This window comes from Notechis scutatus, chromosome 4 (assembly GCF_049901735.1).
Source record: "Notechis scutatus isolate UNSWTSFEM ecotype Mainland chromosome 4, rNotScu1.2, whole genome shotgun sequence".
Taxonomy (NCBI): Eukaryota; Metazoa; Chordata; class Lepidosauria; order Squamata; family Elapidae; genus Notechis; species Notechis scutatus.
In genome coordinates this window covers 141,540,349-141,556,661 of record NC_142012.1, presented here as the reverse complement: position 1 = coordinate 141,556,661, position 16,313 = coordinate 141,540,349, and the positions used below count along the sequence as shown (strand labels likewise).

At 39.1% G+C, this 16,313-nt stretch overlaps 2 protein-coding genes across 4 annotated transcripts in view; both read right to left on the bottom strand.

Annotated features, from left to right (window-relative positions):
- Nucleotides 1–16,118, bottom strand: part of LOC113410288 (carboxypeptidase B-like) — a 94,231-nt gene extending 78,113 nt beyond the window's left edge. For 2 of the 3 annotated variants that reach the window (XM_087965130.1, XM_087965128.1), the window contains exon 1: nucleotides 15,992–16,074. The gene's annotated coding sequence lies outside the window, so the exon portion shown is untranslated. Of the gene's footprint in view, nucleotides 1–15,991 lie in introns of all 3 variants that reach the window. The other variant, XM_026664792.2, reaches the window with a different exon arrangement.
- Nucleotides 1–16,128, bottom strand: part of AGTR1 (angiotensin II receptor type 1) — a 45,705-nt gene extending 29,577 nt beyond the window's left edge. The window contains exon 1 of the mRNA XM_026664817.2: nucleotides 15,992–16,128. The gene's annotated coding sequence lies outside the window, so the exon portion shown is untranslated. The remainder of the gene's footprint in view (nucleotides 1–15,991) is intronic.
- Nucleotides 16,129–16,313: the final 185 nt, after the last annotated feature.

Genomic DNA, 16,313 nt, shown 5'->3' with positions numbered 1-16,313 from the left:
GCACCCTAGAAACAGCCATACCGTGTGCTGTACTAGTATCATCCAGACTCTGCAGTGCCACCTACGTGCTCAAGTATTAAATCCAGCAGCAACCCTACTTTCCGCTACCTGTGCATACCGCTCCTTAGTACAAAAAAAAAAGGAATTTCATGGAAAACCACTAAATTTTTCCAAAGTCACCTTTTGCCAATTTTAAACATGGCAACTGCTTCAGCCATGACAGATGTCTCTGATGTACCAGGAGACTCCAATTCTCCACCCACCCTTGATGTGAATGTGGAGCCTGGTTCCCAACAACCGCCTTTAGATGTCCAACCTTCTGGAGAAGCCGCGATACCTCAGAAGGCCTACGACCTCAGACAGCATAGGAAGCTTACCTCACCTGCGGTGACACACTTCAGAGAGCATTGGGACAGGCAGTATCGCCATCATGCAGACGCATGGACGGAGCTGTTCAAGATCTGTGACACCCCCAAAAGCAAGTTGCCCCTCTACAGCCTCTTCCTGATACAGAAGGAGTTAGAGGAGCACCTCACATGGTGGGGAGACAGTGAAAATAAGCTCAAATACATACAGTTGAACTTGGAAGACCTAGAGTTCCAGGAAAACATTCATTGCTTCGAGGCAGCAAACAATGAATACGAAGACACCGTTCAGAAAGGCTGGAACTCCCTCCAGGCCGTGATACTCAATGTGCTTCAAAAGGAACAAGGGGCGAGGGAGAAGACCACACCCGACAGAGGCCTTCAATCACAAGCAGCTTCTTCCCACCATTCTAAGAAACCCTCTTCCATCCACCCCAAACCAGCTAGATCATGACCAGGTCCCAGTGTCTCACGCCAATTCTCTGCTGCCAGCTCTCACCATCCTTCCAGAGCATCCTCCTGTCGTAGCGGCGCCTCTAAGGTCTCCAAAGCAGCCGGCTACACCAACTGAGCTGTAGAAGCCCAAGTTGAAGCTACAGCAGCAGAGGCAGATTTACGTATTACGACAGAGATGATATGGCAGAAAGCAAAAATGGCCAAACAACAGGCAGAAATTGCCAAAGCTCAGGCCAATCAACAAGCAGAAATGGCCAAACAACAGGCAGAAATGGCCAAAGCTCAGGCCCATCAACAAGCAGCAATTGCCAAAACTCAGGTCCAAGTGGAGCTACTCGAATGACAAAGAGAGATGGCAGCGAAAATAGCATGGGCTGCAGCATGGCAGAAGGCGGCCAATGCTGTCTCCCTCAACTTCGATCTCGAAGAGTTGGGGGAAGAGAGCCCAGATACACGGGTCAAGGCCTACATGGACGAGCAGCACTCACTTCGAAATGAGCAGATGGAACCATCTCAGTTACCTAACAGTCTCCCACAACCAGGGAAGCACAGGGATGAATCTCAACCACAGACTCTATACGTCAGTTACGCAACTGACATTGTACAACCTAAAGTATGAGATTCACTTCCCACCAACAGCAAACCTTCCCCAACTGATGTTGTACGTACTAAGGTCTGAGATGCTCTTCCAAGAATCAACAAAACTGCTCCAACGTCTCACACCCTGCTGGCCGAGCAACTTAGCCCACCAGTGCTTACAACGACTTCTCGACAAGTCGACATGCCATCAACAACAACTGCCACACTCAATCCACAGTCAGCAGCATTCCTGTCACAACCTCAATACCAATCCAGCTCCCAGACACCACAAGGTAACCGCGCCCAGCCTACACAGCAGCATGACACTCGACCATCGTCCCCAGTATGGGAGAATGACATCTTCCGTAAGTACTGGGAGGAAGACTACAACCCGAACCCACCCTATGAGAATCCAGGGGAAGAACCATGTATGTCAATACCTTTCCCCAATTCAGCAAATGCTGAAGATTACTGGAGAAACTTGCTGTACAGAGTGGAAAGCTAAATTTGCATGCCAACGGAATTCACAAATTATCTGACAAGCCAGGTGGTGAGTATCTAGTAGGGAAGAAACTTTTCCTGCACCCCGTTCAGGCGGCACACCTGAACCCTGATTAAATAATTGGACACTTGATAGCATGGCTAGGGCCACAGTCGGCTGATATACCGAGGGCACTTTATGCATCCCACTTAGACAACCTGGCCACTGTCCTACAATTATCATGGAAAAGGCTTGATGAACAGTATGGAGCTTCCGAGGACGTACAAGCAACACTGTTGGATAGCCTCAACAGATTTCCTAAAATTCCTATCGACAAGCCTTGCCGGATCATAGACCTCACTAACATACTTGTCCAGCTGAGAATAGCACAACGGGATCCCATCTTACAGGGACTTGCCTGTCTCGATCACGTCAACACGCAGAACAAAATTGTTCGAAAACTTCTGCAGGTGCTACTTGAAAAGTGGCTCCAGTTGTCTGACACCTTCATGGCCAAGGGTCGCCACCGCTTTATACCCTTCACACTTCTTGAAGAATTCATGTCCCACCAGACGACAGTGTGCAACACAAACCGGGCCCGTGGACTCAGAGCTATTAGTCCTCCTAATGACAGAAGATACAACAGCAACCATATATCGCCCTCGGGTCCTATGCACACTACCAGGGAAAGACCCTTCATGGTTGTCCATAAAACCAAGATCGACTCCTCATCCACACATAGTTCGGGAGAGGACTCATCAGATACAACCCAAGTTAGATCTCCCACTACAGGGAGAAACCAGTTTTATCCTATGCACCACACTCGTCACTCACTGAACAGGTGCACTGGGTTTGCAGCGAAATCACTGACCCAACAAAAAGAGTTGCTAAGGGAGTACCATTACTGCTACAACTGTTGCGAATCCAAACAACCCATCCAAGTACTGCACAGCCAAGTTACAATGCGACTTATGCCATAGTGACCAACACCCGACTGTGCTGCATCCAGATTCTGAGCCGCCACTGCAGATATCTCATAATCCTCCTTTGGACAAGGAGCCTCAATGTAACACAGAAGCATGCAGGGCTCCTTGGCAGACTGATAAACTGCAACCAAAACCAAGGATGAGTGTCACCTTCACAGCACTGTGCGCCGACTCACCATGCCCTCGTTCCTGTCTTCCCATCTGTTTAGCCAAAGTGTACCCTGAAGGACGCACTGAAGATGCCGTGAAAATGTACATGCGGATAGACACTCAAAGCACCTGCACCTTGGCCAGACCCGCATTTTTCACCTCTTTGAGGTGCAACAGGACGAACTTCCCTTCACTGTATCAATGTGCCATGGACCAAGAAGCACGACGGGGAGGAGAGCTACTGGACTCTGCATAGAGTCATTGGATGGAAGTTCCCGGTTCCAACTACCACCCATATTTAAATGCGATGGGGTACCGAACGACTGCAATCAGATCACAACACCTGAGGTCATAAGTAGCATGCCTCACCTACAGCACCTGGCTCATCACTTTCCCACTCTAGATCTGGAGGCTGATATCCTACTCTTGCTGGGAAATAATGCCCCACGCACCTTTCTCTTCTCTGAGTCAGTCGGCGGCCCTGTAGATGGCCCAGTGGCCAACAAATCTCCACTAGAATGGGGGATTGTAGGAATTGTCAGTGTCGATCGGATGCAGGCCCCAACCCAGGCCAATGCCTTAGCACCATCCATTCCAATAGCCTTCCAATGCCCTTTAGCACCATCGAAAACAAGAATGCCGTTCCAGAATAAAAGGCCACCGGTGATCAGTACACTTTTGCTAGGACACCCTAAACAGCCACCAACAGCCACCAGACATCCACTAAGATGCTCTACACGGGCATATACCTCCGCAACACTCTTTCCAACAGCTTCCCGATGCCCTTTGACACTGTGGAAGCAAGAGTACCATTCCAATCCTAAAAGGCTGCCAGAAGCGACCACCAGACTTTCACCTTTGCTGCCAAGAGTACCTGTACACCCTAAAAGACCACCAGAGGTGACCAGTAGACTTTTACCTTTACTGCCAAGAGTACCTGTCAACCCTAAAAGGCCGCTGGAAGCGACCACCAGACTTTCACCTTTGCCACCAAGAGTACCTGTACACCCTAAAAGGCTGTCAGAGGTGACCAGCAGACTTGCACCAAGAGGCTGAACTTGAAGATTGAACCTCAAGCTTTGCATGCTTTGCTTTGTTTGATGCTTTATTAATGTTTACTGTTTTTCTTAGTTATATAGATAACTGTTTATCTTAGCTAAATAGTTATCTGCTATTCATAGTATTGCTGTTTACTGATTATCTTAGTTGATAGTTAATTTTTTTTCTCTTCTCTTAATAGTGGAATTTACAATTCCAGGCAGGGAGTGTACTGTCCCAGCCAGTCTATGGGAATTGGATAGTTACTTAGGAATTATGAGCTGTCCCCTTAAGGGAATGCATCATGGTAAATGTATCCTGGGAAATGTAGTTCATGTCACGTGGCCACATCTGTAATCCTGATTGGTCACTAATTTGACCCTTGATGGGTCGGGGGAGTTTTCCTCACTTTTGCCTGAACTCCCTAACTCATGGCAGCTGCTTTCTATCGCTACGAGATGGGTTAGGAGATAACCATCTTTTACCTACAAGGCAGATATACAAAGGATTGGTCATTAAGGAAGAACTTCATCACAGATGTGAGTTATGAGGATACCTGATGAACTAATAAATGTACTTTGTAATGGATGTCTTGTTGAGTTTATCTATCTGCATCTGCACAGCGTACTAATCCACCACTGTGCAGAATACAGAAAAAGTATGGATGATGCTATTTTGACTATGAAATGATCCAGTGATGCTTTCCCAAGGATGATAAGCAAAAGGAAACATTTCAATTTGCTTTATTGCTACAAAACGTTTCTTGGCTGCTATTAAAATTGGAATAATTTTCTATTGAGATTAATAAACAAACAAAAATAGCAACGTTCATGGGACATTTTGAAGATAAATTATTGTAGCATAATAATAAATCAGTTGGGCTCAAAAAGAGCCGCTGATAGCTAGTAAGCTTAACCTGGTCTTCTCTTTATTCAAGTGCATTTTGGAGAATATGAACAGTTTTATTTCCCCTGCTCCCCCATCAATACACAAACGATAACCCAGATGATCATATTTTTCAAATTATAGTTTATAAATCTCCATAAAGAAATAGCTTATAAAATTGGATTCAGCATGTTTTGCAGCACAAAACCCTTGGATTTCTGCTGTAGCCTCTCCAACAAACAAAATTAGATCACTCATCATTATCCCTGACATATACTGAATATTTAATGTTTTTTCACTAAGCATTCTCAACAACTTTTGCTTATTTTTACAAATTTACTTCACTTGTAATTTGCTATTGATAATTAAATCTTTGGCAATTTATCATTTTACTAAGCCATGGACAATGTACAAAATTCTAACTCGTTATATATTGAAAGAGAAAATGCCTAAATGCATATTATAAATAATAAGTATAATAAATTATCAGCAACAAATTACATATTAATGTCTCTTATTGAAGAGTAAATATATTGAGTTTTAAATCAACATTCCAAATCTGATTTTTAAAAAAATAAAAAGCAGTGTTGAAGAGTATAGTCATATGTTAACATAAAAAAGGAATTTCCTTACCAAAAGAGAACAAAAGTAGGGAAAGGACTTGAATAAAATCTATGTCAATAATGATTACAATCTTAGCATTCATTTTATCACACTAAATTTGCCACGATAAAGCCCTTGCACTAAATTTTTATGGTTCTTCATCTTGCAACAAAACATTGACTGAAGAATATTTCACAAAGAGATGGGATGGAAAAATAATGGTTTTCCTCCAGATATGGTTGAATTAGAACTGTGTGACCAAAATCTAATTCAAGAGTGACTAGTGCATTCATATGTTGAATCAGGAGTAGTGTCTGCTTCCAATGCTATATATTCAGTCATCTAGAAAGGCTTTAGGACTGTGTGTCATCAGGACACCGATATAGGAAACATAAATAAATAAAATACACATACAGGCAATAGCAATAGCACTCAGACTTATATATTGCTTCATAGTGCTTTACAGCCCTCTCTAAGCCACATAGAGACATGCCTTCAGATATGTTTTTTTTTTTTTTCAGGATAGAACTGAAAAAAATGTAATCAAAATGGAATCTCCCCCTCACACAGCTCTCTTTCAGCTTCACATGCAACTGCAACTGTTTTTGTTTGGGTGGAGGTGTTTATAGTTTTTATATTGTGGGCATTTTATTTGGCTTATATACTTTATGTAAATCGCAATGTCTCTTGCTGCAGTGGAGTAAGAATGTAGAAAATCATAAATCAATTATTCTGGCAAGAAGAACATGGAAACAAGGATATACTTTCAGAAAGCTTGGAAGTCTATGGAGTATTTCACAGATGTTGCCTACCAGATGTTTGGATAATATCTTATGTAGACAGACTGTGCAGTCTACAATAAACCTTATAATCTATGAAAATCTAATATATATTCCTACCAGATGTTAAGATAACACCACATATTATCCTAACATCTGTTTTTATGCAAGCAAGAAAGACTTTATTTTATTGCAATGTATCCTTGTGTCATGCAAAACAAACAGATATATGCAGGAATCAGATTATGGAAAGTGTGAAAATGGAGAGTAAAATCTTTTTCCTCATAAAGGCTCACTGTAATGACTAACATTTCACTTGACTATATAATCAGTAATTATTTTACCAACTATCCAGTCCAGTGGTGCTGGCTGAGGAATACTGGGAGTTGAAGTCCACAAGTCTTAAAGTTGCCAAGTTTGGATACCTCTGATCTAATCAAATGCACCTTTCCATTCAAAATGAAATGGCAGTTAGGTATCTTCTCTCTTGTCTATCCCTAAACTTTTCCTGGTGTGGTACGTATTCATACATCCAAGTTCATCTTACCTTCTCCTTCAGATGTTGCCCCACCTAAATGAAGCTGAAGGTTGAGGATGAATAATGCATAATGTCTTCACTGTCCAGCATGTGGTGTGGTCAGTAATTATGACACAATACTTAAAATTATGAAGAACACATAATTTTTCCTTTTATATGTCATCTCTCCATCCATCTATCTCTTCCTCAGATTTAATATTCATTTTATATCTTCAGCTTTGTTCCAACAATTATAATGAATTTCTTGATTTTTGTCTACGTGAAGCAGCTTGGCATACAATCTTCAGCAGAAGGATTCATCTCTTTTCAAACAAAGTAATTTCTGGGTTTTGTATGGATTACAGGAGGTCATTCTAGCAAGTAGCCTTGTCAATGACAAAGATTTCATTGGTTTCACTTCATTTCACCATGGTTGGCATTTTGCTTCCTGACCCAATTCAAAATGCTGATTTTAACCTTTAAAGCCTTTCATGGCATGGGCCTAAGCTATCTGAGGGATGCCTTCTCCCTGGTTGCATCAGTCTGGTCCATTAGGTCTTGAAGAAAAGATATGATGCAGGTAAAGGTAAAGCTTCCCCTCGCACATACGTGCTAGTCATTTCCAGCCCTAGGGGTTGGTGCTCATCTCTGTTACAAAGCCAAAGAGCCAGCGCTGTCTGAAGATGTCTCCGTGGTCATATGGCCGGCACTTTGGTGGGTGGTCCCTATTTTTCTACCTGCATTTTAACATGCTTTCGAACTGCAAGGTTGGCAGAAGCTGGGACAAGTAACGGGACCTCACTCCGTTACGTGGTGCTAGGGATTCGAACCACCAAACTGCCAACCTTTCTGATCTTGTCAATCAGCTCAGTGTCTTTTATAATGCAGGTATCATTTACTAAATTTCATAGTTTATAGTATGGTGGAGTATTTAATTAACATTTACTTTCCTTTTTATAAATGAATATCCAAGTTATGAAGTATAATGTGCAGTATCATGCAATACTGAAATTAAGATTAATTTTAATATTTTGCCTTAAAATTAAGGCGAAAGTAATCTTGCTTGTCCTTTCATTTGCACATCTGTGACATTCAAGAAAGCTTTAAAAATTTTTAAAAACAAAGGTTTGTGACTGACAACCCTGAAATGATCTCCTTTTCTATATTTTTAAATGTAAATTTTGAACTGTGTAAGAGTCTTGCCTAGGATCTTGCCTGGGTGAGTAATCTTGCCTTGGATAATCCATATTGCTGTCTAATGTAACTTCTCCCAGTTGGGGACAGCATAGAAACAAAAATAGAATTTTATTTAATTTTAAGGTGTTTTCCAAATTTTATTTCACTAGATACTTTACTTATGCAATTCACTCTTTGAATGTAATGAATGTAAAATTCATTTTCCTTCTTTTCCAATTTAAATTTAATCCTAGCAGTGAAATGTTGGTTTTACAATTGTTTTTGGATGATAGACTTTTATTGCCTTGGTTTGTTCTGATTGCTTATAGAAATATAAATCAAAATATAAATGTAGTGTGGTTTGTTTTATAAAAGTTTATGCACTCCCTTTTGTAAAACAGCCCTATTATTAATCTGACCTATGATTGTGAGATAACAAAAGCCTGGGTCAATTTTATTAGAAACTGTTTCCTTTTTTCAAACTCACTGTCACATTCCCTTCATCCCTTATAAAGAAATATTAAATAGTTATCACAACACATGCTGGAGACCCGAGAAATTATTTTGATTTTTCAAAAGGAAATGTTAGCAATATCTTCTTCCACAAGGAGAATACTGGGAAAACATGGACAGTTGGGAATTATCTCCAAACTTGTCTCATGTGCCTCAGGAAGTATTGTTCAAAGCTCATTCCATTTCTTCTGTCCCCCACATAGCAAGCCAAATACAAGTGGAGCATGCACACTATTGGCACAACTTTCTGAATCCTTAAACAGAGTTTCTAATGCTTTCTCTCTTTTATTTTAGGTGGAAGGGCATATATCCTGTTGGGTAGATTTGCTTGAATGAGTAAAAAAAACAAAACTGAGTTCAGTTTCTAATAACTACATAAGGACAGCCCTATAGACTTTTTGGAAATAGTGCAAAAGAGTCAGAATTGCTGTTGTGATAAAATGAATGGAAATCTCCATCTCAGCATTGAACGGATAGGATATGCAGCAAATGCAATAAACAAATAAAATAAACAAGGTAGATATACTGAAGCCCACCAATAATGCATTCTTCTTTCATTTTTAAGGAAATTACATGAAAATTACAAAAAAAACCACAGATAATATTAAAAAACCCACAGATAATATTGATTGGTGGTTGTTGTAACCATTGATTCATGTCTTACTTTTGGCAACTTTATAAGCAAGTGCTCTGCATGTCAAGCACAACTTCTTTCAGTTATTGGATGCTCATCTTTGTATCAGATTTGATGCTATCAAGCCAGCATGTTCTTTGATTGTCCCTTCTTGTTCCACTAACCATTCCTAACAACACTTCTTCAATGAATTTGCATATACGACATGTCCAAAGTAAATCAGACATAGTCTTATGATTTTAGCTTCTAGTGATGTGTCTCAGAGGTGGTCTTCAGCAGGTTCTGACCAGTTCTGGAGAACCGGTAGCGGAAATTGTGAATAGTCCGGAGAACCAGCAAATACCACCTCTGACTGGATATTTTACAGTATCCTTCCCTGCCATGCCCACAGAACCAGTAGTAAAAAAAAATTGAATCCCACCACTAATGTGTCTGATTTTATATGATTTAGAACCTCTCTGTTAGTTACTCTGGTGTCCCTGATATATGCAGTAATTTACACCAGCACCACAGATCAAAGATGGCAATTCTTCTTAAATCATTCTTAGTGTCCAACTCTCACACCCATACATCATTACAGGGAACACTATTGTCCTAATTAGCCTGCTTTTTATATTTATATCAGTATCTCAGCTTTTCCAGACCATACTCATGTTAACCGTTGCAAAGTGGCCTAAAGTTATCATGTGTTTGATTTCAGAATTGCCAAAATGAACAATTTTTGATCCAAGGAAGCTAAATTCTCAAAGTAATTAAAATTTGCTCTTTGCTAATTTTAAACATCTCAGCATCTCATCAGCAGTGTTATCATTATCTTTGACTGATTGATTGGTTACATATCATCAATTTGGTGTCAGCTCTTAACCACCACGTAGATAGACCTCTTTCAAGATGATCAGATGACACAGGAAATTATTTGTCAGAGTTATTATTTGAGTTGTCATGTTTTCCACAAAATTAGGAGAATTTTGGCAAAAATAGAGAGTAGGACATTCCTTTAAGAAAAGTGACCCTGATGAATGTCTTAGTTTTGTACCACTGTGTGTTATCAGACATTATCTTTGTTTTAGCCAAAGTATTGCAAGAAATGTAGCAAGAAAAATAGGCTGAGGAATTTTTGAAGTTTGAAGAGTGTAAAGACTTTAATTCTATTAACTAGTGCTTCACAATATGCCTAGTGGCATTGCAGAAGGCAATATAATTCTAATTCAATTAAGATATACTAAAACAATGCGAATAGGTGATTGGTATTGTTTTTATAGAACAATTTGTAAGTAATAATGCTAGGTTTAAAATAAGATCATTTAATCTGGGTTACAAATATCCTGATGACAACTACACAGAAAGTTCTGATTCTTTGCTGCTATTTAGAGGAAGCCCAGATGTTTACTCTTCATTTAAGATAAATATGTCACAGCTATTCTAATTATAAAATGTGCAAGGAGGCTAGCAATGCAACATATACATCTAAAACAAGAAATACATAGCAACATTGTTTCCCAAATCAAAGAGACAAACTCTTATACACATTCACTTGAGATCTACACAGTTAGGATATTTCTAACATTGCTATAACCACAGTGGGAGATTAACAAAGCTGTATGTTGACAAAATTTTCTGCCAATAGTAATTCCTTCTGTGTTATGCCTTACTTTATGGATATAACTGGTTTAGCACAAAACTATGGACCTTAGAAAACTGTTATAAAGACTTATCATTGGTCTATTCATCCAGCCATCTCATTTTTTTTCAACTGGATATTGTTTGGATGTGCTCGACTATAAATCTCATAAGCAGAATAAAGAATTTTCATTCTTCTTCTCTTTCTTTCTTTCTCTGCAGTTCTCTGGGAAAATAGCTGAAATTAAGGGCCCACTTATGTCTTGACATGGACACATGGTCAACATTATTTTTCCTGCCATGTTCTCATGATGTTACAATCATCTCATCTTCAGGTATTCCTTTTCAGTGGGCAATAAACTGTGCAGTTTTGCAATCTAACACACTTCACAGATGATTTGATCACTGTTGAGGTCTAGTGAAGGATTCTTCTGGCACTTTCTGACCAAGTTGAGACTTCTGCTGGTATATTCCATAATCCCTGGAGAGTATTTTCCAAGGTTATTCTGCTTTGAATAGAGTGTGAATAGTAGGAGAGACATAAATCACCCCAAAGCAGCTGTGAGAGTGAGAGAGAGACTGTATGTTAAAGCTGGAAGAAATAAGATGGTCATTTTTCTGCAGCTTCCCAGTGCAATTTTCTCCAGCATGTCAGTTTTTGAACAAAGATTTTTCAGAATGACCCTTTGCTATAAACTTCACTAGAACTCAACAGTGATCAAATAATCTGTGAAGTATACTAATTATGCTCATTGCAAAACTGCACAGCTTATTGCTAACTAAAAATGAATACCTGAAGATGACTGTAACATCATGAGAACATGGTAGGAAAAACCTCTTCTAGAATTCAACTAAGTGGTATCTAAATACCACAATAAGTATCTCTGCTATGGCAAATGGTTTTGCAGTTGATGTTCAGGGCTCTTTTAGACATGAGTTTAGTCCTGCTCCAGAATAGCCTAAAGTCCTGTTTATAGGAGTTCAATTAGAAGTTCATTGTTGATTGCACTCACACAAAACACTTGCACCAACCAGAATGAATAGTGACAAACAGCTAAAAGTGCTGGTCTGGCCATCTTCAAATCTTGTCTCTTCTCCAATGCCATCCCATGTTAATTAATGGTTATTTTGCCGTTGGAAGTTAACATTTGATGGAATTTGATTTGACTAAAACGTAGCTGAGGAGCCCATCAATATGTGTGGTTAATGTGCACTACACCTTTAAATAAAAACAGCACTTGCTGGCATCATGCCTCTGGCAGAGTAGGATTGTCAATAGACACAGCAAGTTATAGTTTTCTAAAAACTCAAGGACAGGTAGGTAGCCTTTTAGCTCAGCTGTCAGGAAGAGCTGCAGGATAAACAAATTCATCGTAAAGCCTCTATAAAATCTGCACTCTAGTTTTAAATACAGGACAATGAAGTGAACTTTGAAATAACAAGTCAGCCTAAAACTCAGTGAAGAAAAATAATCCAGCAAACTAAAACAGTATAAAATCAGAATCAGTTTAAAAGGCATGGAAATCTCTATCTATGTCTTATCTCTATCTATCTTTTTATCTCTATCATCAATCATCACTTTTTATATATATATATCATATCATATCATATCATATCATATCATATCATATCATATCATCTATCATCTATCTATCTATCTATCTATCTATCTATCTATGAATGCAAAAAAATTAGCATAAATGAGACAAGCCTGCTATGTAGACCAATATTGTCTAAAGAGATAATAAAATACTGCTTAATGTACACCAGTTTCATAAAACTTAGGAAGAGAACTTTCCAGTTATTTTATTCTACCTGATCAATCAATACGGCTTGATGTTGTTTCTGTCTTGCCTGACACTGATCTCATCCCTATAGTTCTTTAAGAAGCCAGTTTATGAAATCATACAGATTACTAACTCAAGTTTGTGTACTTTACCCGGAGCAATTCTTAAACAGTGGTCTTACTGAACACTGCAAAGTTTATATAAAACTACTGTTTTATATGTAAAACATGTGCTCTACTACTAATCTTCTCTTTCCCATAATGAATCCCATCATTAACTATTCTGATTTACTGAATTTCTGAAGCTCAGATAAATTTCTACATAAATTTGGATTACGGGGATTTTTTCAGTTCATTTTTTTGCTCTGAGTAACAGAAACTCAGAGTAACAGAAACTTATTCTGATAGTTGAGTTTTATCTATGACTGTTGTGATATAAATTATGATTAGTTCAACAGGATAGTTTTTAGGGGTTACACCATAACTTTCCTTCCCTGGCATCCTTTGGAAGTGACCATAGTCCCCAGTCAACAAGTCCATAGATATTTTGTCTGTAGATTAAGAACAGAGTTGGAAACATTAGATATCATTAGCATTGTAACCTTATTTTTTTTCCAAATAGACAGCTTTCATGGGGAAACAAGTTGAGCTAAATATGAATAACTCGTCTTAAATCTATTCCTATGACTGTGAATGGGGTAGCACTCAACTCTTCCCAGTCCAGCTCAACTCCTTACCAAATGCACACATTGGTTCTTGGTCTACAGCCTTAAATATTGCACCATTTAGTCACAGCAACAAGATACTGTAGAAAAGCAAAAATATCTTCTCATTGTAAATGGGTGTACCAGGTTAAAAATGTTTGCTACGAAGTCACTAAGACAATGAAACAAACCCACCAGATGAGAGGAAAGTAACCAATGGACAAAATATGTCCTATTATAATATTTATATATAAGGATAATAATACTAACTATAGGATAATAACAAAGCTAGTGAGCCTAAAAGCCATAATCTTGGAAGAAAACCCTTAAAGATCCTACCTGGCAGATAATTAGGTTCAGAAACATAGTTAATATGTCAAAAATGTGTTTATGAGCCACCTATTTCCTCCAACCCATTTCCTTTAAAAATATCAAAAGGAATCAAGTTTGCTTTGTACCACACAAATTGTAGGAGGTGAGAACTGGTTGACTGCATTTATTTCTCATTCAATTTCCTTTTCCCTCAGTATTTCAGGTGTAGTGCGCTGCTGGTCTCTTCAGATGCTAGAACTGTTCCTTTGTTCTTGTGAGAAGTTTGTTTTGTATATTATGGAAGCTAAGGGGTCTCTGATATTGCCCCTTGCAATCATGTCCAATCCTTTTCCTATCTAGATTCCTATCATGTTCACACACATACTTTCCACAGATGAAAAAGTGATCAACATTCTATTTGGAGAATTCCCACTGTTTTCTCTGTTTCCCAAGCATTTATCTCCCTTTTCAAATGTCTGCGTCGTCTTCTTCTCTTCCATAATTGTACAACAAAGGTCATGGGGCAAACCTTCCCAAGTCTACTCAAGTAATAGCACTCATTTCAGTTTAAAGGCAGACAGAGTTCGTTTCTAATCTTTCATGAATGTGTATCTGTATATATCGTAAATCATATAATGTTTATTCTGGCTGCTTTACACATAGCAAAAAATCAGTATTAGGCATTCTTTATGTAGCGTGATCCACTCTGTACTTTTGTATGGGAATGTCTGCATAGATAGGCCCCATACTGGTGATGTTTGACATGCAGAGTTGTTTTACAATTTTCTTTCACCTGGTCTCAAACATTGCCATTGCTATGTTGAGGGATCCAAGATTAGTATAATCCTCAGTTTTTCTTAATCAGAATTTTACATATTTTTAAATTCTGACCTACACTTGCAATAAATGACAGATTCTTCCAATTATTATGACTATTAAGATTATCAATTCCAATCCGCTTAGCAAGATTGGCATATTAAGAAATCATTCCTCACTTTACTCACATAAACCAACTTATGTGTTCTACAATACAGGGTACACATACCAAGCAGCCAAATGAGGATAAAATAGAGAGGTTTGGAAGAGTCAAGAGTAGTAACGGGTAACTATTTAAACCTATCCATGGAGTTTTCCAAGTGCAAGTACATTAAAGTACACATTCCTATTAGTTAAATTCTGGACTTTTATTTACATCAGGCTTTGATAATAAACAGGGGACAAGAGAAGGCACTGAAGGTCATAGAATGAAATGAGTTTCATAACCAGAACATGTGACTGTGATCCTCTACATAGTTTGGCTATTTAAATGTCACCGAATTCAATGGACTTTAACCAACCCAAACAAACAGAAAAGTGCTTCCCCTGTACAAAGAGCCAATGCATCGAGCTAATGCACTGAAGCCCCCAGAATCAGTACCTTATAAACACCTTGTGAGAGAAAATCAAGAAAAACACAGCAATAGTTAAGATACAATACTGACATGAAATTATTTCAATGGTCTGAAGAGAATAGACTGTGAACTCGATTGTTTATTTTTCAGATCCAAGCAAGAATATTACTTTTTTCATTGGGTGTTGTGATAAGTTGGAACATTTGCCCTTTGTACAGTAATGGGCTGGTAGTCTACACTGTTAAGTGATGGTTTGGAGGTGCTGATATTAGGACAAAGACAAGAGGATTCTTAGGATAAGGTCAGAAGTGTAGAGACTCTTTATCATTTGTACACAGCATTGTTTCTGTGGCATTGTTTCAAGGAGTTAGCCTTGGAACAGCACTCCTTTCTCTTCACGGATGGGCCATTGTTATTGTAAACTGATTAATGCAATCCCATTGCAAAAGTTTTCTGAACTGAGTGTACGATGTCCCAAAAAGTGTTTATATAATGATGTACATATGCATCTTGAAAGATACATTTTGTATTGCGCTTCAACCAAAAAAGAACTATATAGCAGTGTAAATAATAATAAATCTTAAAAGCAATAGTTTATCCTAGAAACAATATAAATATGTTTAAATATCACAGGAAGTTAAATATCTCCAAATTCTTTAGATTTTAATAGAAGGGGTTAAGTATTCCAGAATTATGATACAATACCCAGGTTTAGCCAAGTAGTATGAAATTCAGAAATCAAGTTGCTGGCCTTTGATCGCAACTGTCCTGATTTTTTTAAAGCAAAGAACGGAGGAGGAAATAACAATATCCAAGTCCTAGTATTACTATCGCATCTGCACCTCGCAGGAGCAGCCTCCGCTGTTGCAACACCAGTATCCCTCAAGTCATAGTTACTCGGACCTTTCCACCTTACCTGATCCTACAGGTAATGGGCACGGGGAAAGAACAACCAAAGGCGCGGGTGTTAAGAAAGTGGAAGCAGCGCTGAAAGGGTGGAAGGGAAATAAACTTACAGGAGAGCCTCCGCGCGTGTCTCGCAGGGCGCGGTGGTACACCTACGGACTGGTGGAGCTTTCTCTCTTCTCCCTTAGTTCGGTCTCTCTGCCCGCTACAAATCTTTCTCTTCGCCTTCTGGGCACGCTGGTGCTACTATTGCTAGAAGGCGGAGGCTCCGCTCAACCCAATCCCCTGGGTAACTCGAAGGGAGTGTCATGAGGCTTGGATCTGTCCGGTGTTAGTTCTGGATTTATAGGAAGGGACGCTGCCCGCTTGTTTCCCATCTAGCTCACTCCACCCGCCCCATTCCCTCCTAGGAGACCCCCTTCTGGCTATCTC